This window comes from Pristiophorus japonicus, chromosome 2, assembly GCF_044704955.1.
Source record: "Pristiophorus japonicus isolate sPriJap1 chromosome 2, sPriJap1.hap1, whole genome shotgun sequence".
Lineage (NCBI taxonomy): Eukaryota > Metazoa > Chordata > Chondrichthyes > Pristiophoridae > Pristiophorus > Pristiophorus japonicus.
The window spans coordinates 52,996,506-53,022,387 of NC_091978.1; the positions used below are offsets into that span (position 1 = coordinate 52,996,506).

A 25,882-nucleotide genomic window follows, 5' to 3' on the forward strand; every position below is an offset into this window, starting at 1 on the left:
AGAGTTGTTAAACTGTGTAATTCTCTACCACAGAAAGTTGTTGAGTCCAGTTCATTAGATATATTCAAAAGGGAGTTACGGCTAAAGGGATCAAGGGGTATGGAGAGAAAGCAGGAATGGGGTACTGAAGTTGCATGATCAGCCATGATATTAAATTGTGGTGAAGGGTCGAGTGGCCTACTCCTGCACCTATTTTCTATGTTTCTATGTGATCCCACAACTGACCGATCAGATCAATGCTCTGTAGTTCTGCCACATCCAGTCATGAATAGTGGTGGACAATTAAGCAAATAACGGAAAGAGGAGGCTCCATGAACATCCCCAGGCTCAATGATGGCAGATCCCAGCACTTAAGTGCAAAAGGAAGGCTGAAGCATTCACAACTATCTTCAGCCAGAAATGTTGAGTGTATGATCCTTCTCTCCCTCTTCTGAAGTCAACAACCACAACAACTTGCATTTATATAGCTCCTTTTAACATCGTAAAACATTCCCATGCTCGTCACAAGCGTCTTATCAAACAAGATTTGACACTGAGCCACATAAAAAGATATTTGGTCAAGTGGCCTAGAGCATGCTCACAGAGGTAGGTTTTTGGGAGTGTCTTTAAGGAGAGAGAGGTGGAGAGTCTGAGACATTTACGGAGGGTGAAAGTTGAGAGGCTGGGCAGGAGAGCACTGGAATAGTCCAGTCTGGAGGCAACAAAGGCATGGATGAGGGTTTCAGCAGCAGATGAGCTGAGGCAAGGGCGGAACTGGGTGATAATACGCAAGTGAAGGGAGATCTCAGCTGATGTACTGCTGAAACCCACAACCATGTCATTGTTGTCTCTCGACTTTAGTATTCCAATGTTCTCCTGCCACCTTCAAAGATTTGTGTACGTACACTCGAGGTCTCTCTGTTCCTGTAACCCCTTCAAAATTGTACCATTTCATTCATATTGCCTCCTCATTTTTCGTACCAAAATATATCACTTCACACTTCTCTGCATTAAATTCCATCTGTCACGTGTCTGCCCATTCCACCAGTCTGTCTATTTCCACCTGAAGTCTGTTACTACCCTCCTCGTTGTTTACTACATTTCCAAGTTTCGTGTCGTCTGCAAACGATGAAATGATGCTGTGTATACCCAACCATACCAACTTGCATTTATATAGCTCCTTTAACATAGTAAAATGTTCTCAGGCTCTTCACAAGAGTCTTATCAAATGAGATTTGACACCGAGCCACATAAAAAGATGTTGGGTCAGGTGGCTTAGAGCATACTCAAAGATGACCATTTATATCAAAAAGAACAGTGATCCTAACGATCCCTGGGAAACACCACTGGATACTTCCCGCAGGTACAGCAGCCGGTGAAGAAGGTAAATGGTATGTTGGCCTTCATAGCTAGGGGATTTGAATATAGGAGCAGGGAAGTTTTATTGCAGTTGTACAGGGCTTTGGTGAGGCCTCACCTGGAATATTGTGTTCAGTTTTGGTCTCCTAGTCTGAGGAAGGTCGTTCTTGCTATTGAGGAAGTGCAGCGAAGGTTCACCAGACTGATTCCAGGGATGGCTGGGCTGTCATATGAGGAGAGACTGGATCAACTGGGCCTTTATTCACTGGTGTTTAGAAGGATGAGAGGGGATCTCATAGAAACATATAAGAATTTGATGGGACTGGACAGGTTAGATGCGGGAAGAATGTTCTCGATGTTGGGGAAGTTCAGAACCAGGGGACATAGTCTTAGGATAAGGGGTAGGCCATTTAGGACTGAGATGAGGAGAAACTTCTTCAGAGTTGTTGACCTGTGGAATTCCCTGCCACAAAGAGTTGTTGATGCCAGTTCATTGGATATATTCAAGAGGTAGTTAGATATGGCCCTTACGGTTAAGGGGATCAAGGGGTATGGATAGAAAGCAGGAAAGGGGTACTGAAGGAATGATCAGCCATGATCTTATTGAATGGTGGTGCAGGCTCGAAGGGCCGAAGAGCCACCTACTGCACCTATTTTCTATGTTTCTATGTTTCTTGTCTGAAAAACAACCGTTCCACTACTGTCTGCTTTATGTCGCTTACCCAATTATGTATACATGCTGCCACTGTCCCTTTAATCCCATAGGCTTTAATTTTGCTAACAATTCTATTATGTGGTGCTTTGTCAAGTGATTTTTGTAAGTCATATGCACAACATCAAATGCACTACCCTCATTAACCCTTTCCATTACTTCATCAAAAACCTCAATCATGTTACTCAAACATGCCTTTAACAAATCCGTGTTGACTTTGTTATTAGCCCATAGTTTTCCAAATGCCAATGAATTTTGTCCCGGATTATTGTCTCTAAAAGTTTCCCTACCACCCACGTTAAGCTCAATGGCCTGTAGTTTCTGGGTTTATCCCTCTCCCCTTTTTTAAACAGGGGTGTAACAGTTACAGTCCTGCAGTCCTCTGGCACCACCCTGATATCCAAGGAGGATTGGAAGATTATGGCTGGAGCCTCTGCAATTTCCATCCTTACTTCCCTCAGTAATGCAGGGTGCATCCCATCCAGATCGTATAACTTTTCTACTTTGAGGACTGTCAACCTTTTATCTACTTCCTCTTCATCTATTTTTATCCTATCTAATATCGCTAATGCCTCCTTCTTTACTGCTACATTGGTAGCATCCTCTTCTCTTCTCTTCTTAAGACTCATTAATATCTCAGCCATGCCCTCTGCCTGCACAAGAATATCTCCTTTTTGGTCCCTAATAAGCTCAACCCTTCCTTTTGACTATCCTTTTACTAGTTATGTGTTTATAAAAGACTTTTGTGTTCCCTTTTATGTTGGCTGCTAATCTATTTTCACACTCTCTCTTTGACCCTCTTATTCCATATTTTAGATCTCCTCTGTACTTTCTTTATTCAGCTTGATTCCCCACTGTATTTGAACCTTGCATTTGTCAAAAGCATCCTTTTTTGTCATTTTAACTTCTATACGTTTAGTCATCTAGGGAGCTCTAGCTTTGGATGCCCTTCCTTTCCCCCTCATAGGAATATGTCTCCTCTGTCCCCGAACCAAATCCTCTTTGAAGGCCTCCTGTTCACTTGCTGTTTTGCTTCCCAATATTTGACTCCAATCCACCTGGGCCAGATCCTTTTTCATTCTATCTCACTGCATAATGGGAATGGTAACATAGTGGTAATGTCATTGGACTAGTAATCCCGAGGCCTGGACTAATAATCCTGAGACATGAGTTCAAATCCCACCATAGCAGCTGGGGAATTTAAATTCAATTAATTAAATAAATGTGGAATAAAAAGCTAGCATCAGTAATGTAATTACCGGATTGTCATAAAAACCTATCTGGTTCACAGAGAAGGAAATCTGATGCCCTTATCTGGTCTGGCCTATAAGTGACTCCAGACCCCACAGCAATGTGGTTGACTCTTTACTGCTCTCTGAAATGGCCTAGCAAGTCACTCAGTTGTAACACACCGCTACGACAAAGTCAGCAGCGTGGGAGTACCTTCACAAGGACTGCAGTGGTTCAAGAAGTTGGCTCAACAACAACATCTTGAGGGCAATTGGGGATGGGCAATAAATGCTGGTCTTGCCAGAACTGCCCACATCCCATGAACGAATATTCTAGTTAAGTATTGTTATACTTGATTGTTACTTGTCCTTTTCTAAACCTGCTGATATAAGAACATAAGGAATAGGAGCAGGAGTAGGTCATACGGCCCCTCAAGCCTGCTCCACCATTCAATAAGATCATGGCTGATCTGATCATGGACTCAGCTCCACTTCCCTGCCCGCTCCCCATAACCCCTTATCGTTTAAGAAACTGTCTAGTTCTGTCTTAAATTTATTCAATGTCCCAGCTTCCACAGCTCTCTGAGGCAGTGAATTCCACAGAGTTACAACCCTCTGAGAGAAGAAATTTCTCCTCATCGCAGTTTTAAATGGGCGGCCCCTTATTCTAAGATCATGCCCTCTAGTTCTAGTCTCCCTCATCAGTGGAAACATCCTCTCTGCATCTACCTGGTCAAGCCCCCTCATAATCTTATACGTTTCGATAAGATCACCTCTCATCCTTCTGAATTCCAATGAGTAGAGGCCTAACCTACTCAGCCTTTCCTCATAAGTCAGCCCCCTCATCTCTGGAATCAACTTAGTGAATCTTCTCTGAACTGCCTCCAAAGCAAGTATATCCTTTCGTGAATATGGAAACCAAAACTGCATGCAGTATTCCAGGTGTGGCCTCACCAGTACTCTCTATAGCTGTAGCAAGACTTCCTTGCTTTTATTCTCCATCCCCTTTGCAATAAAGGCCATGATTCCATTGGCCTTCCTGATCACTTGCTGTACCTGCATACTATCCTTTTGTGTTTCATGCACAAGTACCCTCAGGTCCCACTGTACTGCAGCACTTTGTAATCTTTCTCCATTTAAATAACTTGCTCTTTGATTTTTTTTTCTGCCAAAGTGCATGACCTCACACTTTCCAACATTATACTCCATCTGCCAGATTTTTGCTCACTCACTCAGCCTGTCGATGTCCTTTTGCAGATTTTATGTGTCCTCCTCACACATTGCTTTTCCTCCCATCTTTGTATCGTCAGCAAACCTGGCTACATTACACTCAGTCCCTTCTTCCAAGTTGTTAATATCGATTGTAAATAGTTGGGGTCCCAGCATTGATCCCTGCGGCACCCCCCTCCTTACTGATTGCCAACCAGAGAATGAACCATTTATCCCAACTCTGTTTTCTGTTAGATAGCCAATCCTCTATCCATGCTAATATATTACCCCCAACCCCGTGCACTTTTATCTTGTGCTGTAACCTTTTATGTGGCACCTTGTCAAATGCCTTCTGGAAGTCCAAATACACCACGTCCACTGGTTCCCCTTTATCCACCCTGTTCGTCAAAGAATTCCAGCAGATTTGTCAAACGTGACTTACATAGACATAGAAACATAGAAAATAGATGCAGGAGTAGGCCATTCGGCCCTTCAAGCCTGCACCGCCATTCAATGAATTCATGGCTGAACATGCAACCTCAGTACCCCATTCCTGCTTTCTCGCCATACCCCTTGATCCCCCTAGTAGTAAGGACTACATCTAACTCCTTTTTGAATATATTTAGTGAACTGGCCTCAACAACTTTCTGTGGTAGAGAATTCCCCTTCATGAATCCATGCTGACGCTGCCTGACAGAATTTTGCTTTTCCAAATGTCCTGCTACTGCTTCTTTAATAATGGACTCCAACATTTTCCCAAACAGATGTTAGGCTAACTGGTCTATAGTTTCCTGCTTTTTGTCTGCTTCCTTTTTTAAATATGATCACTCTTCCCCCAAATACTCTCCCACTGAAAGATGCTCGACTTATCCCACCTCATTCCCCAGAATTAGATCCAGCGCTGCTTCCTTCCTCAATGGAAACACACTGATCTAGAAAGTTCTCTTGTACGCATTTCATGAATTCCTAACCATGTTGCCGCTGTTACTATCCAAGTCTATATTCGGATAATTGAAGTCCCCCATTATCACTACTTTGTAGTTCTTGCATCTTTCTGTAATTTGCCTGCAAATTTGTTCCTCTATCTCCTTCCCACTATTTGGTGGCTTATAGTGTACACCCAGTAGTGTAATATCTCCTCTATTCCTTAATTCAAACCAAATAGACCCTGTTTTTGACCACTTGACTACACCATCCAGTGCTATATAATAGTTTATTTGATCAGTACTGGAAGCCCCTTTTCTTTTTCCGTCCCTCTCTTTCCTGAATACTTTAGTGCTAGGAATATTACGTTCCTAGCCTTCTCCTTCTTTGTCCCGGGGCTGTGCTATTGTCATTATATCATAGTCCCATGTTGCAATTTGTTCCTGCAGCTCACCAACCTGATTTACCATGCTACATGCATTTACAAATCCATCTTAGTCTGCCTTGCTTTTGCCCATCTGATCCCTTCTGTTTCTGAACTATTTTTTATTCTGATGCTATTTCTCTTTATATTTATGACCTCCCGTTCTGATCTCCCCCACGAGTTAAACATTTTCTCTGCGTCCACCCTGTCAAATGCTTTCATAATTTTAATGACAGCCTAACCTTGGTGGTGGGAAAATTATTGGAAAAAATCCTGAGGGACAGGATAAACCTTCATTTGGAAAGGCATGGATTAATCAAGGAGAGTCAGCATGGATTTATCAAGAGAAGGTTGTGTCTGACTAACTTGATTGAATTTTTTGAGTAGGTAACTAGAAGATATATGATGTAATGTATATGGATTTTAGCAAAGCTTTTGATAAGGTCCCACATGGCAGACTGGTCATGCAAGTAATAGCCCATAGGCAAAGTGGCAAATTGGATCCAAAATTGGCTCAGAGAAAGGAAGCAAAGGTTCTAGTCTCCCCCATCCTCTCTGCATCCACCTTGTCAAGCCTCCCTCATAATCTTACACTTTTCGATAAGATCACCTCTCATTCTTCTGAATTCCAATGAGTAGAGGCCCAACCTACTCGACCTTTCCTCATAAGTCAACCCCCTCATCCCCGGAATCAACCTAGTGAACCTTCTCTGAACTGCCTCCAAAGCAAGTATAGACTGCCCTGCTTTTATTCTCCATCCCCTTTGCAATAAAGGCCATGATTCCATTGGCCTTCCTGATCACTTGCTGTACCTGCATACTATCCTTTTGTGTTTCATGCTCAAGTACTCCCAGGTCCCGCTATACTGTGGCACTTTGCAATCTTTCTCCATTTAAATAATAACTTGCTCTTTGATTTTTTTCTGCCAAAGCGCATGACCTCACACTTTCCAACATTATACTCACTCTGCCAAGTTTTTGCCCACTCACTTAACCTGTGTATATCCTTTTGCAGATTTTTTGTGTCCTCCTCGCCCATTGTTTTTCCTCCCATCTTTGTATCGTCTGCAAACCTGGCTACGTTACACTTAGTCCCTTCTTCCAAGTTGTTAATATAGATTGTAAATAGTTGGGGTCCCAGCACTGATCCTTGCAGCACCCCACTAGTTACTGATTGTCAACCTGAAAATGTCCCCTTTATCCCGACTCTCTGTTCTCTGTTAGTTAGCCAATCCTCTATCCATGCTAATATATTACCCACAACCCCGTGAACTTTTATCTTGTGCAGTAACCTTTTATGTGGCGCCTTGTCAAATTATGAAGGGCCTGGATAAAGTGGATAGGAAGGACCTGTTTCCCTTGGCAGAGGGGTCAATAACCAGGGGGCATAGATTTAAAGAAGAAAGCTGCGGACAGCAGGAAGATATCAATGTACTGGTCAGGTGGGCAGAACAGTGACAAATGGAATTCAATCCAGATAAGTGTGAGGTAATGCATTTGGGGAGGTCCAACAAGGCAACGGAATATACATTAAATGGTACAACACTGAAAAGTGTAGAGGAACAAAGGGACCTTGGAGTGCAGGTCCACAGATCCCTGAAGGTAGCAGGCCAGTGGTTAAGAAGGCATATGGAATACTTGCCTTTATTAATCAAGGCATGTATAAAACACTGGTCACTCTGCAGTACTCTGCAGTTCTGGTAACCACATTACAGGAAATATGTGATTGCATGGGAAAGGGTGCAGAGGAGATTTACAAGAATGTTGTCTTTACTGGAGAATTTTGGCAATGAGGAAAGATTGGAGATGCTGGATCTGTTTTCTTTGGAACAGACGAGGTTAAGGGGAGAACTGATTGAGGTGTGTAAAATTATGAGGGGCCTGGATAAAGTGGATAGGAAGGACCTGTTTCCCTTGGCAGAGGGGTCAACAACCAGGGGGCATAGATTTAAAGTAATTGGGGGAGGTTTAGAGGAGATAGGTTGGGTGAAAAAATTTCCCCGAGGATGGTGGAGATCTGGAACTCACTGCCTGAAAGGGTGGTAGAGGCAGGAACCCTCATCATATTTAAAAGATATTTGGATGTGCGCTTAAAGTTCTACGGACCAAGAGCTGGAACGTGGGATTAGGCTGGATGGCTCTTGGTCGAGGAGTGCGGACAGGATGGACCGAAATGGCTTCCTTCCGTGCTGTATATTTCGATGATTTCTATGACCTCCATCGGGCCACCCCTCAGCCTTCTCTTTTCTCGAGTAAAGAGCCCCAGTCTGTTCAGCCTTTCCTGATAGGTATATCTCTCAGTTCTGGTATCATCCTTGTGAAACTTTTTTGCACGTACTACTGATGTCAGGCTAACCGGCCTATGCTTCCTTGTTTTCTCTCCCTCCTTTCTTGAACGTCAGGGTTATATTTGCTACCTTCCAATCCTCGTGGATAGTTCGAGAGTCCAGGGAATTCTGGAAGATCAAAACCAAGACTCGGGGAGTTATTGGTAAACAAAAGTCAGCACTGGAAGTGCAGGATAGAAATTGAGGACAGACAATTCTAGTTTCCATGGAACATTCTTTCCTCTCATTCCCCCAAAGCTGTAAATCCCTGTCCCACACATATTCCATCCTCCGTGTGTTGAAATTCGAACCCCATGGCACCATCGCCATCATTTCTTTGCTCCCATTTCTCTCTCCCTCCCTCTGCTCTGGTTGGGTTTAATTCTACACCTCCTGTGTGCAGAGTGAGAATAAAATCAATGAAGCAATGATTTTCTCTCCTGGTCACTGGGACACTGAAGCCTCACCCACTTTCTTCCTGTACCAAGATGGCCACGCCTGCGCCCTGATACCTCCCTGCTCAAGATGTAATATGGGAAAAAAATTAATTACAAACTTGCAGAACAAGCAGAATCGCTGTCCCTTTAACTACCACAAATCCCTGTGTGGCGGAGAGGGAGAGATACAGTCTGTCCCAGGAAGTGCCGCACAATAGAAATAGAGATACTGTCCCTTTTATTGATGAATTTTAAAAGTCTGCATTAAAATTTGATCCAGTAGATTGTGAAACAAAGAGCCTTGTCTCCAATACAGGGAAATAAAGGTCCACAGCCTCCCCTGGCCCCAGGTCCTAAAAGGGGATGCAGAAAATGGCTGCCCTGTGGATCAGCCAATCAGTTGGCTCGTACCCCCAGACGCCTCGCTCGCTTCCCATTGGTCGGAAGCTCCCATCAATCAAAGTTGAAGCAAGTCTTCCTCGATTTCGAGGGACTGCCTATATTGATGATGACGATGGGGGCCCGGGTCACATGTCCCTTGAGCCAAAATGAAGAAGCTCCGCGCGGGGGGACTCTCTGTTTGGAATTTTCCTTTATTCTTTCCCCCCTTCTCTCCCGCTCTCCATCTGAGAATCTCACTGATTCCACTCTAACCGGACACCGGCCCCACCCCAGATTGTGGGCACAGGGAAGGGATTAGACCCCTGGGTGGGCTTGGAAGCTTCATAATCACCTGGTGAAGGCCTTAGACCCCAAATAAAAGCCCTGTGTCTGCACGGCGGGGAAAGGCCAGAGTGAGCGGGGTCAGTGGCTGCCATCTTGAGCAGGGAGGGATCAGGGCGCAGGCGTGGCCATCTTGGTACAGGAAGAAAGTGGGTGAGGCTTCAGTGTCCCAGTGACCAGGAGAGAAAATCATTGCTTCATTGATTTTATTCTCACTCTGCACACAGGAGGTGTAGAATTAAACCCAACCAGAGCAGAGGGAGGGAGAGAGAAATGGGAGCAAAGAAATGATGGCGATGGTGCCATGGGGTTCGAATTTCAACACACGGAGGATGGAATATGTGTGGGACAGGGATTTACAGCTTTGGGGGAATGAGAGGAAAGAATGTTCCATGGAAACTAGAATTGTCTGTCCTCAATTTCTATCCTGCACTTCCAGTGCTGACTTTTGTAAACTCCTTTCACAGGATGTTAGATGAGGAGAATTTGCAGACGGGAAACTGAAACCAATCATAATATCAAGATCTGACAGAATCACTCGATTTATCTGAATATCATCGGCCTTTGAATGTGGAAGAAGAAATGTTTGTCTGTTTGGTTTGTGGGAAAATATTTCAAACATCAGTGTGATTGGAAAAGCACCAAGACACACACCCGAGTGAGAGTGTTCTAGTGCACTGACTGGAAAGAGCTTTAACCAGTTACACATCCTGAAAAAAAATCGCATCATTCACAGCGGGAAGAAACCGTACACGTGTTCTGTGTGTGGAGGAGGCTTCAACTGATCATCCAACCTGGAGCGACACAAGGACACTCGCATCATGGAGAAACCGTGGAAATGTGGGGACTGTGGGAAGGGATTCAAATATCCATCTACGCTGGAAACTCATCGACGCAGTCACACCGGGGAGAGGCCGTTCACCTGCCCCGTGTGTGGGAAGGGATTCACTCAGTCATCCAGCCTGCTGACACACCAGCGCGCTCACAATGGGGAGATGCCGTTCACCTGCTCTATGTGTGGGAAGGGATTCACTTGTTCATCCAACCTCACTGAGCACCAGCGAGCTCACACTGGGGAGAGGCCGTTCACCTGCTCCATATGTGGAAAGGGGTTTGTTAAATCATCTCATCATCTGAGACACCACCGAGTTCACACTGGAGAGAGGCCGTTCATCTGCTCTGAGTGTGGGAAGGGCTTCACTCGATATTCCACCCTGCTGACGCACCAGCGAGTTCATACTGGGGAGAGGCCATTCACCTGCTCCAAGTGTGGGAAGGGATTCACTCAGTCATCCCACCTACTGAGACACCAACGAGTTCATAATTGACTGACTGTAGGGGTTGGATTCTGCTGTTATTGTTGCTATTCATCACATCCAGGATTGAAGCCGGTTCACTCTTGACAGTTGGGGTTTGTTGCTGCTGATGTAATTAATCCCTACAACTGGGTTGGAGTTTAATTTTCTGGATATCATAGAATCATAGAATGGTTATGGCACAAGGAGGCCTTTCGGCCCATCGAGCCCGTGCCGGCTATCTGCAAGAGCACCTCAGCTGGTCTCATTCCCCCTCTTTCTCCCCCCACCTCCCCTTTTCCCGTAGCCCTGCAACTTTTTTTCTTCAGGTACTTATTCAATTCCTTTTTGAAAGCCACAATTGAATCTGCCTTAAACATTCGTTTCAGGCAGTGCATTCCAGATTGTACCCACTCGCTGCGTAAAAAGGTTTTTCCTCACGTCGCCTTTGGGTCTTTTACCAATCATGTCAATTGGACTAATTCATGACCTGTTACTAACTGATCTTATGTTCCATTTTGAGCCTTTAACAAAAGGAGAAAAGAAAGACTTGTATTTATAGAGTGCCTTTTACCGCCTCAGGTTGTCCCAAAGCGCTTTACACCCAATGAAGTATCTTTTGATGGGACAGTGTAGAGGGAGTTTTACTCTGTATTTAACCCGTGTTGTACCTGCCCTGGCATTGTTTGATGGAACAGTGTAGAGGAAGTTTCATATGAAAGATGGCACCTCTGACAGTGCACCTCTGTACTGGATTGGAACGTCGACTTAGGTTTTATGCTCAAGGCGCTTGAGGTGGATGAACCCATAACCTACTGACACGGAGACAAGAGTGCTACCACTGAGCCACGGCTAACACCTCATTACTCTGGATTATTTCAGTTCTCTTATCATTGGTTACTCTCATGGACAAGTCCGAGCTCCCCGTACCTTCCAGAGCGCGCCTCCTAGCCTTGGGATCCAGGTAAGGTATCGGTAAAATGGCTGTGTACCTGCCCTGTGGAAGTATTTGATGGGACAGAGTAGAGGGAGCTTTACTCTGTATCTAACCCATGCTGTACCTGCCCTGGGAGTGTTTGACGGGACAGTGTAGAGGGAGCTCTATTCGATAGGGGACCGAGGGTCCAGTGAGAAGGAGGAACTGAAGGATATCTTTATAAAGCGGGAAATTGATGAGATTGAAGGCTGATAAATCCTCGGGGCCTGATAGTCTGCATCCCAGAGTACTTAAGGAAGTGGCCCAAGAAATAGTGGATGCATTAGTGATCATTTTCCAACAGTCTGTGGACTCTGGATCAGTTCCTATGGACTGGAGGATAGCTAATGTAACACCACTGTTTAAAAAAGGAGGGAGAGAGAAAACGGGTAATTATAGACCGGTTAGGCTGACATCAGTCGTGGGAAATGTTGGAATCAATCATTAAAGATGTAATAGCACATTTGGAAAGCAGTGACAGGATCGGTCCAAGTCAGCATGGATTTATGAAAGGAAAATCATGCTTGACAAATCTTCTGGAATTTTTTGAGGATGTAACTAGTAGAGTGGACAAGGTAGAACCAGTGGATGTGGTGTATTTGGACTTTCAAAAGGCTTTTGACAAGGTCCCACACAAGAGATTGGTGTGCAAAATCAAAGCACATGGTATTGGGGGTAATGTACTGACTTGGATAGAGAACTGGTTGGCAGACAGGAAGAAGAGAATGGTAGGCAGTGACTAGTGGAGGGCCACCGGGCTCAGTGCTGGGACCCCAACTTTTTACAATATACATTAATGATTTAGATGAAGGGATTGAGTGTAATATCTCCAGGTTTGTAGATGATACTAAACTGGGTGGCAGTGTGAGCTGTGAGGAGGACGCTAAAAGGTTGCAGGGTGACTTGGACAGATTAGGTGAGTGGGAAAATGCATGGCAGATGCAGTATAATGTGGATAAATGTCAGGACCCATTTATCCCGACTCTCTGCTTTCTGTTCGCCAGCCAATTCTCTATCCATGCTAATACATTTCCTCTGACTCCATGTACCTCTATCTTCTGCAGTAAGCTTTTGTGTGGCACCTTATCGAATGCCTTTTGGAAATCTAAATACACCACATCCATCGGTACATCTCTATCCACCATGCTCATTATATCCTCAAAGAATTCCAGTAAATTAGTTAAACATAATTTCCCCTTCATGAATCCATGTTGCATCTGCTCGATTGCACTATTCCCATCTCGATGTCCCGCTATTTCTTCCTTAATGATAGTTTCAAGCATTTTCCCCACTACAGATGTTAAACTAACCGGCCTATAGTTACCTGCCTTTTGTCTGCCCCCTTTTTTAAACAGAGGCGTTACATTAGCTGCTTTCCAATCCGCTGGTACCTCCCCAGAGTCCAGAGAATTTTGGTAGATTATAACGAATGCATCTGCGATAACTTCCGCCATCTCTTTTAATACCCTGGGATGCATTTCATTAGGACCAGGGGTCTTGTCTACCTTGAGTCCCATTAGCCTGTCCAGCACCACCTCCCTAGTGATCGTGATCGTCTCAAGGTCCTACCTTCCCACATTCCCGTGACCAGCAATTTTTGGTATGGTTTTTGTATCTTCCACTGTGAAGACCGAAGCAAAATAATTGTTTAAAGTCTCAGCCATTTCCACATTTCCCATTATTAAATCCCCCTTCTCTTCTTCGAAGGGACTAACATTTACTTTAGTCACTCTCTTCCGTTTTATATATCGGTAGAAGCTTTTACTATCTGTTTTTATGTTTTGCGCAAGTTTACTTTCGTAATCTATCTTTCCTTTCTTTATTGCTTTCTTAGTCATTCTTTGCTGTCGTTTAAAATTTTCCCAATCTTCTAGTTTCCCACTAACCTTGGCCACCTTATACGCATTGGTTTTTAATTTGATACTCTCCTTTATTTCCTTGGTTATCCATGGCTGGTTATCCCTTCTCTTACTGCCCTTTTTCACTGGAATATATTTTTGTTGAGCACTGTGAAAGAGCTCCTTAAAAGTCCTTCACTGTTCCTCAATTGTGCCACCGTTTAGTCTGTGTTCCCAGTCTACTTTAGCTAACTCTGCCCTCATCCCACTGTAGTGCCCTTTGTTTAAGCATAGTACGCTCGTTTGAGACACGACTTCCTCACCCTCAATCTGTATTACAAATTCAACCATACTGTGATCACTCATTCCGAGAGGATCTTTTACTAGGAGATCGTTTATTATTCCTATCTCATTACACAGGACCAGATCTAAGATAGATTGCTCCCTTGTAGGTTCTGTTACATACTGTTCTAAGAAACAATCCCGTATGCATTCTATGAATTCCTCCTCCAGGCTACCCCGTGCGATTTGATTTGACCAATCGATATGTAGGTTAAAATCCCTCATGATTACTGCCATTCCTTTTTCACATGCCTCTATTATTCCCTTGATTATTGTCCGCCCCACCGTGAAGTTATTATTTGGGGGCCTATAAACTACACCCACCAGTGACTTTTTCCCCTTACTATCTCTAATCTCCACCCACAATGATTCAACATTTTGTTCATTCGAGCCAATATCATCTCTCACAACTGCCCTGATGTCATCCTTTATTAACAGAGCTACCCCACCTTCTTTCCCTTCTTGTCTGTCCTTCCGAATTGTCAGATACCCCTGTATGTTTAATTCCCGGTCTTGGCCACCCTGCACCCACGTTTCTGTAATGGCCACCAAATCATACCCATTTGTAATGATTTGTGCCGTCAACTCATTTACTTTATTTCGAATGCTGCGTGCGTTTAGGTAAAGTGTTTTAATACTAGTTTTTAAACCATGATTTTTAGTTTTGACCCCTCCTGCAGCCCCTTTATATTCATACATATTGTCCCTTCCTATCACCTTGTGGTTGACACTTACCCCACTGCTACTCTGCTCTGTTGCCTCCTGCCTTTTGCATTCTTTTTTGGGGTCCTGTTCATCTGCGCTCTCACCCACTCTAACTAGCTCAGAGCCCTCTCCTGGGTTCCGAATACTCCTCGCATTGAGGCACCGAGCTTTCAGGCTTGCCTTCTTATTACACTTTGACCCTTTAGAGTTTTGCTGTACATTGGCCCTTTATGTTTTTTGCCTTGGGTTTCTCTGCTCTCCACTTTTACTCATCTCCTTTCTGTCTTTTGCCTCTGTCTCCATTTTGTTTCCCTCTGTCTCCCTGCATTGGTTCCCATCCCCCTGCCATATTAGTTTAACTCCTCCCCAACAGCACTAGAAAACACTCTCCCTTGGACATTGGTTCCGGTCCTGCCCAGGTGCAGACCGTCCGGTTTGGACTGGTCCCATCTCCCCCAGAACCGGTTCCAATGCCCCAGGAATTTGAATCCCTCCCTGCTGCACCACTGCTCAAGCCATGTATTCATCTGCGCTATCCTGCGATTCCTACTCTGACTAGCACGTGGCACTGGTAGCAATCCTGAGATTACTACTTTTGAGGCATACTGAAGTTGCATGTTCAGCCATGAACTCATTGAATGGCGGTGCAGGCTCAAAGGGCCGAATGGCCTACTCCTGCACCTATTTTCTGTGTTTCTATTTGTACTAACTGGCCGCCGTTTCTCTGATTGGCTCTACATTATCACATGACCCATTGCTGATCGGTCCCCTTGGAAGATAAGCCACACCCTGAAGTTCTCTGAAATGTGTAAATGGAACCGCCCATCGCAAGCTCTCACTGACTTTGCAAATTGTAATATGATCCTTTCTGACTTCAGAAGCCAGAGAAGCCACATCTCGAACAACCCAGCAAAAGCCACCAAATTCCAGCCGAAGTCCCCAGCACAAGTGATCCCACCCTCAGTCCAAGTCCCTTACCCCAGCGGAAGTGCTGCCTCCACCAACCAAAGTCCCTTACCCAAGTGCAAGACCTGACCCCCACCGGCCATAGATGAGGCATTGTGTGCGGATTGTTAACAGGTTTATTGGGTATGAAATGAATAGTGACAGTGTCGTGACTTCTGGATTTCATCCACTCCAAGGATGTCCCTTGTAACACCTTTCACAACCACCGGACGTCGCAAAGCGCTTTACAGCCAATGAAGTACTTCTTGAAGTATAGTCACTGTTGTAATGTAGGAAACGCGGCAGCCAATTTACAATGTGATAATGACTAGATAATTTTTTTTACTGATGTTGATTGAGAGATAAATATTGGTCAGGACATCGGGGATAAATCCCCTGCTCCTCTTCAAAATAGTGCCGTGGGATCTTTTCCGTTCACCTGCGAGAGCAGACTGGGCCTCGGTTTAATGTCTCTTCCAAAAGACGGCACCTCCAACAGTGCACTGGAGTGCCAGGCTAGATTTTTGTGCTCAGTCTCTGGAGTGGGACTTGAATCCACTACCTTGTGATTCAGAGGCAAGGGTGCTACAAACTGAGTCATAGCTGAAACAAATACTAGATGTAGTTAAAGCAGGTTAGCTCAGTTGGAGATGTTAGACAATGCATTTATCAATGCTGAGATATTTTTCTGTTCCTTCAAATCAATAGGATTCTTGGAATGTTAAGGTCAAGGTTCACAGATTAAGTTTATATCATACTTAAAATCACACACTAGAAGGAAAGAATGTTCCATAGAAAATAAAATGTTCTGTTCTGAATTTCTATCCTGTACTTAGAGATGACTTTTGTAAACTACTTTTACAGGGTGTTAGAAGGGGAGGATTTGCAGACAGGAAACTCAAACCAAGCATCATAATCAAGATCTGACAGAATCACTCGATTCACCAGGACCTGAATATCATCGGCCTTTGAATGCGGAAAGAGAAATGTTTGCCTGTTCTGTCTGTGGGAAAAGATTTCAAACATTAGTGTGACTGAGAAACCATTCACCTGCCCCGTGTGTAGGAAGGGATTCACTTGGTGATCCTATCTACTGACACACAAGCGACTTCACACTGGAGAGAGAGACCGTTCACCTGCTCTGTGTGTGGGAAAGGATTCACTCAGTCATCCACCCTTTTTGAGACACCAGTGAGTTCACAAGTCACTGCTGTGGTTGGATTTTGCTGTTGCTGCTGTTAATCACATCCAGGACTGAACCATGTTCATTCTGGCATTTGGGATTTGTTTCTGCTGATGTTAATAACCATCATAAGTGGGCTGGAGTTTAATATTTTGATATGTCAAATAGATTAGGTTTGTTCAAAAACAGTCAGGTCTTTGATTTCTCTAATATAAGAGGAGACGAATTGATGTCCTGTTACAGACTGCTCCATTTTGGGACCTTTTATCCTTTCTAATTCGAGATTATTTTGGTTCTCATGCCTTCAGTTACTTTCAGGGACTGATCCCAGTTCCCCATACCTTCCAGAGAGTCTCCCCTAACCTTGATATCCAGGGAAGGTATCGGTAACATGTGCTTGTATCTGCCCTGGGAGTGTTTGATGGCACCGTGTAGAGTGAGCTTTACACTGTATCTAACCTGTACTCTATCTGCCCTGAGTCTTTAAAATAAATATAGCCACAATGGCTAATGAAATATTAATCCTTAGAAGAAGAGGACTGGAATATAAAGGGGTGGAAGTTTTGCTACAGCTATACAAAGCCCTGGTTAGCCCACATCTGATGTACCATGTACAGTTCTGGGCACCACACCTGAGAACCAATATACTGGCCTTTAAAGGAGGGCAGCACAGATTCACCAGCATGTTACCAGGGCTCCAAGGGTTAAACGATTGAGAGTTTACATAAATTAACCGTGTATTCCCTGGAATATAGAAGGTTAAGAGGTGATTTGATTGAGGTTGTTAGGATTTTGAAAGCAATTGCTAGGATAGATAGAGAGAAACTGCTGGCAGCGTCTACGACGAGGGGGCATAACCTGAAAATCAGAGCCAAGCCATGCAGGGCAGAAGTTTGGAATCACTTCTTCACACAAAGGATGGTAGAAGTGTGGCACTCTCCCACAATGAGCAGTCGATGCTCGCTCAATGAATCATTTTGGGCCGGTTGTGGTTTCTTCCCGTTCTCTCATTGCTTGTTCCCTTGGATTGGATCTTTATTTGTTCCCTTTGGTTTGGTTTCAGTTTCACTGCCTGACCCACCACTCAAAGCACTGTGATCTGCCCCTGGGAATGAGCAGACTCCTCCCTCATCTCCCACACTGCACCAGCTCTCCTCCTCTTTTTCCCCTTGGTTATGTTCCACACTCTGGGCCTCGGCCCTTCCCCGGGGATTCTCAGTATGAACAGGGGGATGTGTTTTGAGACAGGATGTCCCAGCTCTCCACCTTTAAAGGGACAAGGAGAGGACCAGCTGGGCTGAATGGCACTGCTTTATGACATCACTGCAGTGCCGAGCAACCAACCTCCTTGAGCTCTGCTCATTATGGGCTGGGTTTAGTTCAGTGCTGTTACAGGAAGGGAAACAGGAGCAGGATTCGACCTGTGTGGAGCCCAGGATTAATGGGGAGAGGTACAGGATCAATTTATACCTTATTGAATGAGAAATGTCATTGTCCTGGACACTCCCTGTCCCTCAGTATCTGTGTCGGGGAACAGCTGATGGGTTTACTCTGTAACTAACCTGTGCTGTGCCCGACTGGAGAGTGTTTGATGCTCAGCTCGATGAGCACAACATTTAACCCAAAGTTGATCTGATAAACCATCAGCTTCTCCTCTGGACACAGATCCTGAAGGACAGGGAGTGTGTCTCTCAATTTTGTCGGTGTCCTTGATCAACTTTAAACACCTCGCTCACATCTCCTCTCACCCTGCTTTGTTCTAATGAGAAGTGCCCCAGTTTCTTTAGTCTCTGCTCCTGGGAAAGTGAAGTTAGCCCAAGTTAGAAACTTAAACTGGTGCTTCACTGCAGACAGGTCATCAGGAGGAAACATTTCGTCCTGATCTGAAATGCCCTGCCTGAAAGGGTGGTGGAAGCAGATTCAATAGTAACTTTCAAAAGGGGATTGGATAAATATTTGAAGGGAAAACATTTACAGGGATATTGGGAAAGAGCAAGGTAGTGGGACTAATTGGATACCAAAGAGCTGGCACAAGCACAATGGGATGAATGGCTGTGTTTTAGAATCATTGATGCTTGCAGCATGGAAGAAGGCCAGTCAGCCCGTTGAGCCTGTGCCGACTCTCTGCAAGAGCACTTCAGCTAGTCCCACTATCCCGCCCTTTCCCCGTAGCCATGTAATTGTTTTCCTTCAGGTACTTATTCAACTCACTTTTAAAAGCTACCAGCCTTTCAGGCAATGCATTCCAGATCTTAACTACTCACTGCGTTAAAAAGTTTTTCCTCATGTTGCCTTTGGTTCTATAGCCAATCACTTTAAATCTGTGTCCTGTGGTTCTTGACCCTTGTGCCAATGGGAACAGTTTCTCTCTATCTACCCTGTCCAGACCCCTCATGATTTTGAACACCTCTATCAAATCTCCTCTCAACCATCTCTGCTCCAAGGAGGACAACCCCAGCTTCTCCAGTCTATCCATGTAACTGAAGTCCCTCATCCCTGGAATCATTCTTGTAAATCTTTTCTGCATTCTTTCTAAGGCCTTCACACCGTTCCTAAAGTGCGGTGCCCAGAATTGGACACACTACTCTAGTTGAGGCGGAACCGGTGTTTTATACAGGTTCATCATCATTTCCACTTTTGTACTCTATACCTCTATTCATGAAGCCCAGGATCCCATCAGCTTTGTGAATTGAATTCTCAACCTGCCCTGCCACCTTCAACAATTTGTACACGTATACTCCTAGGTCTCTCTGTTCATGCACTCCCTTTACGATTGTACCCTTTAGTTTATATTTCCTCTCCTCATTCTTTCTACCAAAATGTGTCACTTCGCACTTTCCTGAGTTAAATTTCATCTGCCACTGTCCAACAATTCTACCAGCCTGTCTAGTTCCTCTTGAAGTCTATCCTCCTCATTGTTCCCTATACGTCCAAGTTTTTTGTGTCATCTTCAAATTTTGAAATTATGCCCTGTACATCCACATCTAAGTCATTAATATATATCAAGAAAAGCAGTGGGCCTAGTACTGACCCTGGAGAACACCACTGTATACCTTCCTCCAGTCCAAAAAATAACCGTTCACCACGAAGCTGTTTCCTGTCACTTGGCCAATTTCATATCCATGCTGCCACTATCCCTTTTATTCCATGGGCTTAAACTTTCCGAGCAAGACTATTATGTGGCACTTTGTCGAATGCCTTTTGGAAATCCATATACACCACGTTCACCTCATGGCCCTCAACAACCCTCTCTGTTAACTCATCAAAAAACTCAATCAAGTTGGTTAAACCTGATTTGCCTTTAATAAATCTGTACTGACTTTCCCTAATTAATCCACACTTGTCAAAGTGACTGTTAATTTTGTCCCTGATTATTGTTTGTAAAAGCTTCCTCAATTCAGAGGTTAAACTGACTGGCCTGTAGTTGCTGGGTTTATCCTTGCACCCTTTTTTGAACAAGGCTGTAACATTTGCAATTCTGCAGTCCTCTGGCACCACCCGATTCTAAGAAGTATTGTAAGATTATGGCCAGTACATCTGTGATCTCTTCCTTCACTTCCCTCAGTGTCCTAGGATACATCCCATCAGGTCCTGGTGACTTATCTACTTTAAGTCCAGCCAGTCTTTTGAGTACCTCTTTATCAATTTTATCCTTACAGTATCTTCTCTACCTCCTCTTTCACTATGACTTTGGCAGCATCTTCTCCCTTGGTAAAGACAGATGCAAAATACTTATTTAATACAAAAGCAAAATACTGTGGATGCTGGAATCGGAAATAAAAACAGAATGCTGGCAATCTCTGGGTCAGGCAGCGTCTGTGGAGAGAAAAACAGAGTTAACGTTTCGGGTCGATGACCCTTTGTCAGAAATGCCGAATGTTTGAAAAGAGCACATTCTTAAGCACTAAAAGGGGGAGGGGAAGAAAGAACAAAAGGGAAGGTCTGTGATAGGGTGGAAGGCAGGAGAGATTAGAGAGACAAAAGGAATGATGGGCTGAATTGAAATGGTAATGATAGAGGTTAGAAAAAGATTAATCTGGATAGGTGTGAATGCTGTAGTAATGACCAGCTACCATTATAGGCAAAGAGAAGAGAAAAAACATAAGATATTCTGAATTAAATAAATATAGTGAGAGAGGAAGTATTAAGGGGTTTAGCAGCTTTGAAAGTAGATAAGTCCCCAGGCCCAGATGAAATGCATCCCAGGCTGTTGAGCGAAGTAAAAGAGGAAATAGAGGCCTTGGCCATCATTTTCCAGTCCTCTTTGGATCTGGGCATGGTGCCGGAGAATTGGAGGACTGCTAATGTAGTACCCTTGTTTTAAGAAGGGAGAAAGGGATAGGCCAAGTAATTACAGGCCTGTCAGCCTAACCTCAGTGGTGGGGAAATTATTGGAAAAAATCCTGAAAGACAGGATAAATCTACATTTGGAATGGCAAGGATTAATTGGGGACAGCACGGATTTGTTAAGGGAAGATAGTGTTTGATGAACCTGATTGAATTTTTTGAGGAGGTAACCAAGAGGATCGATGAGGGTACTGAGTACGATGTAGTATATATGGACTTTAGCAAGGCTTTTAATAAGGTCCTGCATGGTAGATTAGTCATGAAGTTTAAAGCCCATGAGATCCAGGGCAAAGTGGCAAGTTGGATCCAAAATTGGCTTGGAGGTAGGAAGCAAAGAGTAATGATTGGATGTTTCCATGACTTGAAGGATGTTTCCAGTGGGGTTCAGTACTGGGTCACTTGCTTTTTGTGGTATATATCAACAATTTAGATTTGAATATAGGGAGTATGATTAAGAAGTTTACAGACTACACTAAAATTGGCTATGTGGTTGATAATGAAGAGGAAAGTCATGGGCTGCAGTAGGATATCAAATCTACTGGTTAGGTGGGCAGAGCAGTGGCAAGTGGAATTTAATTCAGAGAAGTGTGAGGTGATGCACTTTGGGAGGGCTAATAAGGAAAGGGTATACACATTAAGCGGTAGGCCACTTAATAGTGTAGATGAACAAAGGGACCTTGGAGTGCTTGTCCACAGATCCCTGAAAGTAGCAGCCAGGTGGTTAAGAAGGCATATGGAATGCTTGCCTTTATTGGCCGAGGCATAGAATATAAGAGCAGGGAGGTTATGCTTAAATTGTATAATACTTTGGTTAGGCCACAGCTGGAGTACTGCATGCAGTTCTGGTCCCGTATTATAAGAAGGATATGATTGCACTAGAGAGGGTGCAGAGGAGATTTACTAGGATGCTGCCTGGAATGGAAAATCTTAGTTATCATAAGAACATAAGAAATAGGAGCAGGAGTAGGCCATAGGCCCCTCAAGTCTGCTCTGCCATTCAATAAGATCATGGCTGATCTGATCATGGACTTGGCTCCACTTCCCTTCCTGCTCCCCATAACCCTTTATCCTCTTATCTGTCTATTTCTGTCTTAAAATTATTTAATGTCCCAGCTTCCACAGCTCTCTGAGGCAGCGAATTCCACAGATTCACAACCCTCAGAGAAACAATTTCTCCTCATGTCGGTTCTAAATGGGCGGCCCCTTATTTTAAGATTATGCCCTCTAGTTCTAGTCTCCTCCACCAGTGGAAACATCCCCTCTGCATCCACCTTGTCAAGCCCCCTCATAATCTTATATGTTTCGATAAGATCACCTCCCATTCTTCTGAATTCCAGTGAGTAGAAGCCCAGCCTACTCAACCTTTCCTCATAAGTCAACCCCCTCATCCCCAGGATCAACCTAGTGAACCTTCTCTGAACTACCTCCACAGCAAGTATATCCTTTCATAAATATGGAAACCAAAACTACGCAGTATTCCAGGTATGGCTTCACCAATACCCTGTACAGCTATAACAAGATTTCCCTGCTTTTAAACTCCATCCCCTTTGCAATAAAGGCCAAGATTCCATTGGTCTTCCTGATCGCTTGCTGTACCTGCATACTATCCTTTTGCGTTTCATGCACAAGTACCCCCAGGTCCCGCAATACTGCAGCACTTTGCAATCTTTCTCCATTTAAATAATAACTTTTGACCTCACACTTTCCAACATTATACTCCATCTGCCAAATTCTTGCCCACTCACTTAGCCTGTCTATGTCCTCCTGCAGCCTTTTTATGTCCTCCTCACACATGCTCTTCCTCCCATCTTTGTATTGTCAGCAAACTTGGCTATGTTACACTCAGTCCCCTCTTACAAGTCATTAATATAGATTGTAAATAGTTGGGGTCCAAGCACTGATCTCTGCAGCACCCCACTCGTTACTGATTGCCAACCAGAGAATGAACCATTTATCCCGACTCTCTGTTTTCTGTTTATCAGCCGATCTTCTATCTATGCTAATATATTACCCCCAACCCCATGAACTTTTATCTTGTGCAGTAACCTTTTGTGTGGCACCTTGTTACATGCCTTCTGGAAGTCCAAATACACCACATCCACTAGTTCCCCTTTATCTGTGCTGTTCATTACATCCTCAAAGAATTCCAGCAAATTTGTCAAATGTGACTTCCCCTTCATAAATCCATGCTGACTTTGCCTGATCAAATGTTGCTTTTCCAAATGTCTTGTTACTGCTTCTTTAATAATGGACTCCAACATTTTCCCAACCACAGATGGTAGGCTAACTGGTCTATAGTTTCCTGCTTTTTGTCTGCCTCCTTTTTGAATAGGGGTGTTACATTTGCAGTTTTCCAATCTGCTGGGACCTCCCCAGAATCCTGACTCTGATGAGGACAGATTGGATAGGTTGGGTTTGTTCTCATTGGAACAGAGGAGGTTGAGAGGAGACCTCATTGAGGTGTACAAAATATTGAGGGGCCTGGACATGGTGAATAGTAAGGGCTTATTTCCATTGGTGGAAGTGTCTATTACGAGGGAGCATAGTTTTAAGATGGTTGGTGGAAGGTTTAGAGGGGATTTGAGGGGGGCTTCTTTACGCAGAGGGTTGTGGGGATCTGGAACTCGCTGCCTGGAAGAGTGGTGGATGCAGAAACCCTCACCACTTTTAAAGATGGTTGGATGGGCACTTAAAGTGCCATACCTGCAGGGTTACGGACCTAGAGCTGGTAATTGGGATCAGACTGGATGATCTTTTGTTGGGCAGCGCAGATATAATGGTAAGTACTGCAGGGAATCTAATACAGCCAGGGTGATTTGGACTAGTTTCGATAGCCTGGATGCGTCAGAGAGGAATTTTCCCAGATTTTTTTCTCCCAAAATTGGCCTGAGTTTTTAATGTGTTTTTTTGCCTCTCCCAGGAGATCACATGGCTCCGGTTGGGGTGGCGTGTAGAATGTTTCAGTATAAGGGGTGTCGCAGTTGTATGGGGTGAACTGGTTGGACTGGATGCTCTTTGCCTTTCTGTCATTGTTCATAGGTTTATATGTAACCTTCAGGGCTGCTGACCGAGGGCCGTGCGGCTCTTTGTCAGCCAGCGTGGACACGATGGGCCGAAATGGCCTCCTTCTGCGCTGTAAATGTCTGTTTCTATGGCGGGGGGAAAAGGGAGCCAAAGATGGCCAGAAGTTATGCTCTGAAATTGTTGAACTCGATGTTGAGCCAGAAGGCTGTAAAGTGCCTAAAGGAAAGATGAGGTGCTGTTCCTCGAGCTTGTGTTGAGATTCATTGGAAGAATGGAGGAGTCCAAGGATGAAGATACCAGAGGGAGTGGGAGTATTAAAGTGACAGGCGACCGGAAGCTCAGGGTCACACTTATGGATTGAACTGAGTGTTCAGCAAAGCGGTCACCCAATCTATGCTTGGTCTCAACATTCAATAAGATCATGGCTGATCTTCGACCTCAACTCCACTTTCCTGCCCTGTCCCCATATCTCTTGATTCCCTTAGAGTCCAAAAATCTATCTGTCTCTGTCTTGAACGACTGAGTATCCACAGCCCTCTGGGATATAGAATTCCAAATATATACCCCCTGAGTAAAGAAATTCCACTTCAGCTCAGTCTAAAATGGCCGCCCCTTGATCCAACTCATGCAAACTCATTCTAGACTTCCCAGCCAGGGGGAACATCCTAATGGCCAACTCCTGCTCCTATTTCCTATTTATTTTATTCTCACTCTGCAAGATATTAGTTGGAACTGGTACAAACCGGACGGTCTGTACTAAGGCAAGACCGGAACAAATGTCCTCGGGGTAGTGTTTGCTCATGCTGTTGGGGAGGGGTTAAACTAATATGGCAGGGAGACAGTGGGAAGTAGAATGGGGGCAGAAGCAAAAGATAGAAAGAAGAAAAGTAAAAGTTGAGGGCAGAGAAACCCAAGGCAAAAATCAAAAAGGGCCACATTACAGCAAAATTCTAAAGGGACAAAGTGTGTTATAAAGACAAGCCTGAAGGCTCTGTGCCTGAATGCGAGGAGTATTCGTAATAAGGTGGACGAATTAACTGCGCAGGCAGCAATTAACGAATATGATATAATTGGCATCACAGAGACATGGCTCCAGGCTGACCAAGGCTGGGAACTCAACATCCAGGGGTATTCAACATTCAGAAAGGATAGACAGAAAGGAACAGGAGGTGGGGTAGCGTTGCTGGTTAAAGAGGAAATTAATGCAATAGTAAGGAAGGACATTAGCTTGGATGATGTGGAATCTGTATGGGTGGAGCTGCGGAATACCAAAGGGCAGAAAACGCTTGTGGGAGTTGTGTACAGATCGCCAAACGGCAGTAGTGAGGTTGGGGACAGCATCAAATAAGAAATTAGGGATGCGTGCAATAAAGGTACAGCAGTTAACATGACTTTAATCTACATATTGACTGGGCTAACCAAACTGGTACCAATGCAGTGGAGGAGGATTTCCTGGAATGTATTAAGGATGGTTTTCAAGACCAATATGTCGAGGAACCAAATAGAGGGCTGGCCATCCTAGACTGGGTGATGTGTAATGAGAAAGGACTAATTAGCAATCTTGTTGTGCGAGGCCCCTTGGGGAAGAGTGACCATAATATGGTAGAATTCTTTATTAAGGTGGAGAGTGACGCAGTTAATTCAGAGACTAGGGTCCTGAACTTAAGGAAAGGTAACTTCGATGGTATGAGACGTGAATTGGCTAGAATAGACTGGCGAAGGATACTTAAAGGATTGACTGTGGATAGGCAATGGCAAACATTTAAAGATCACATGGATGAACTTCAACAATTATACATCCCTGTCTGGAGTAAAAATATAACTGGTCAGAAAAAGCATCAAACCTGAGGATTGGGAAAAATTTAGAATTCAGCAGAGGAGGACGAAGGGTTTAATTAGGAAAT

General features: G+C 44.3%; 1 long non-coding RNA gene and 1 pseudogene across 2 annotated transcripts in view; both read left to right on the forward strand.

Moving 5' to 3' along the window:
* Nucleotides 1-25,882, forward strand: part of LOC139238403 (uncharacterized) — a 58,425-nt gene that overhangs the window by 14,693 nt on the left and 17,850 nt on the right. The gene's annotated exons all lie outside the window — the stretch shown is intronic.
* Nucleotides 574-10,666, forward strand: LOC139228100 (zinc finger protein 239-like; annotated as a pseudogene).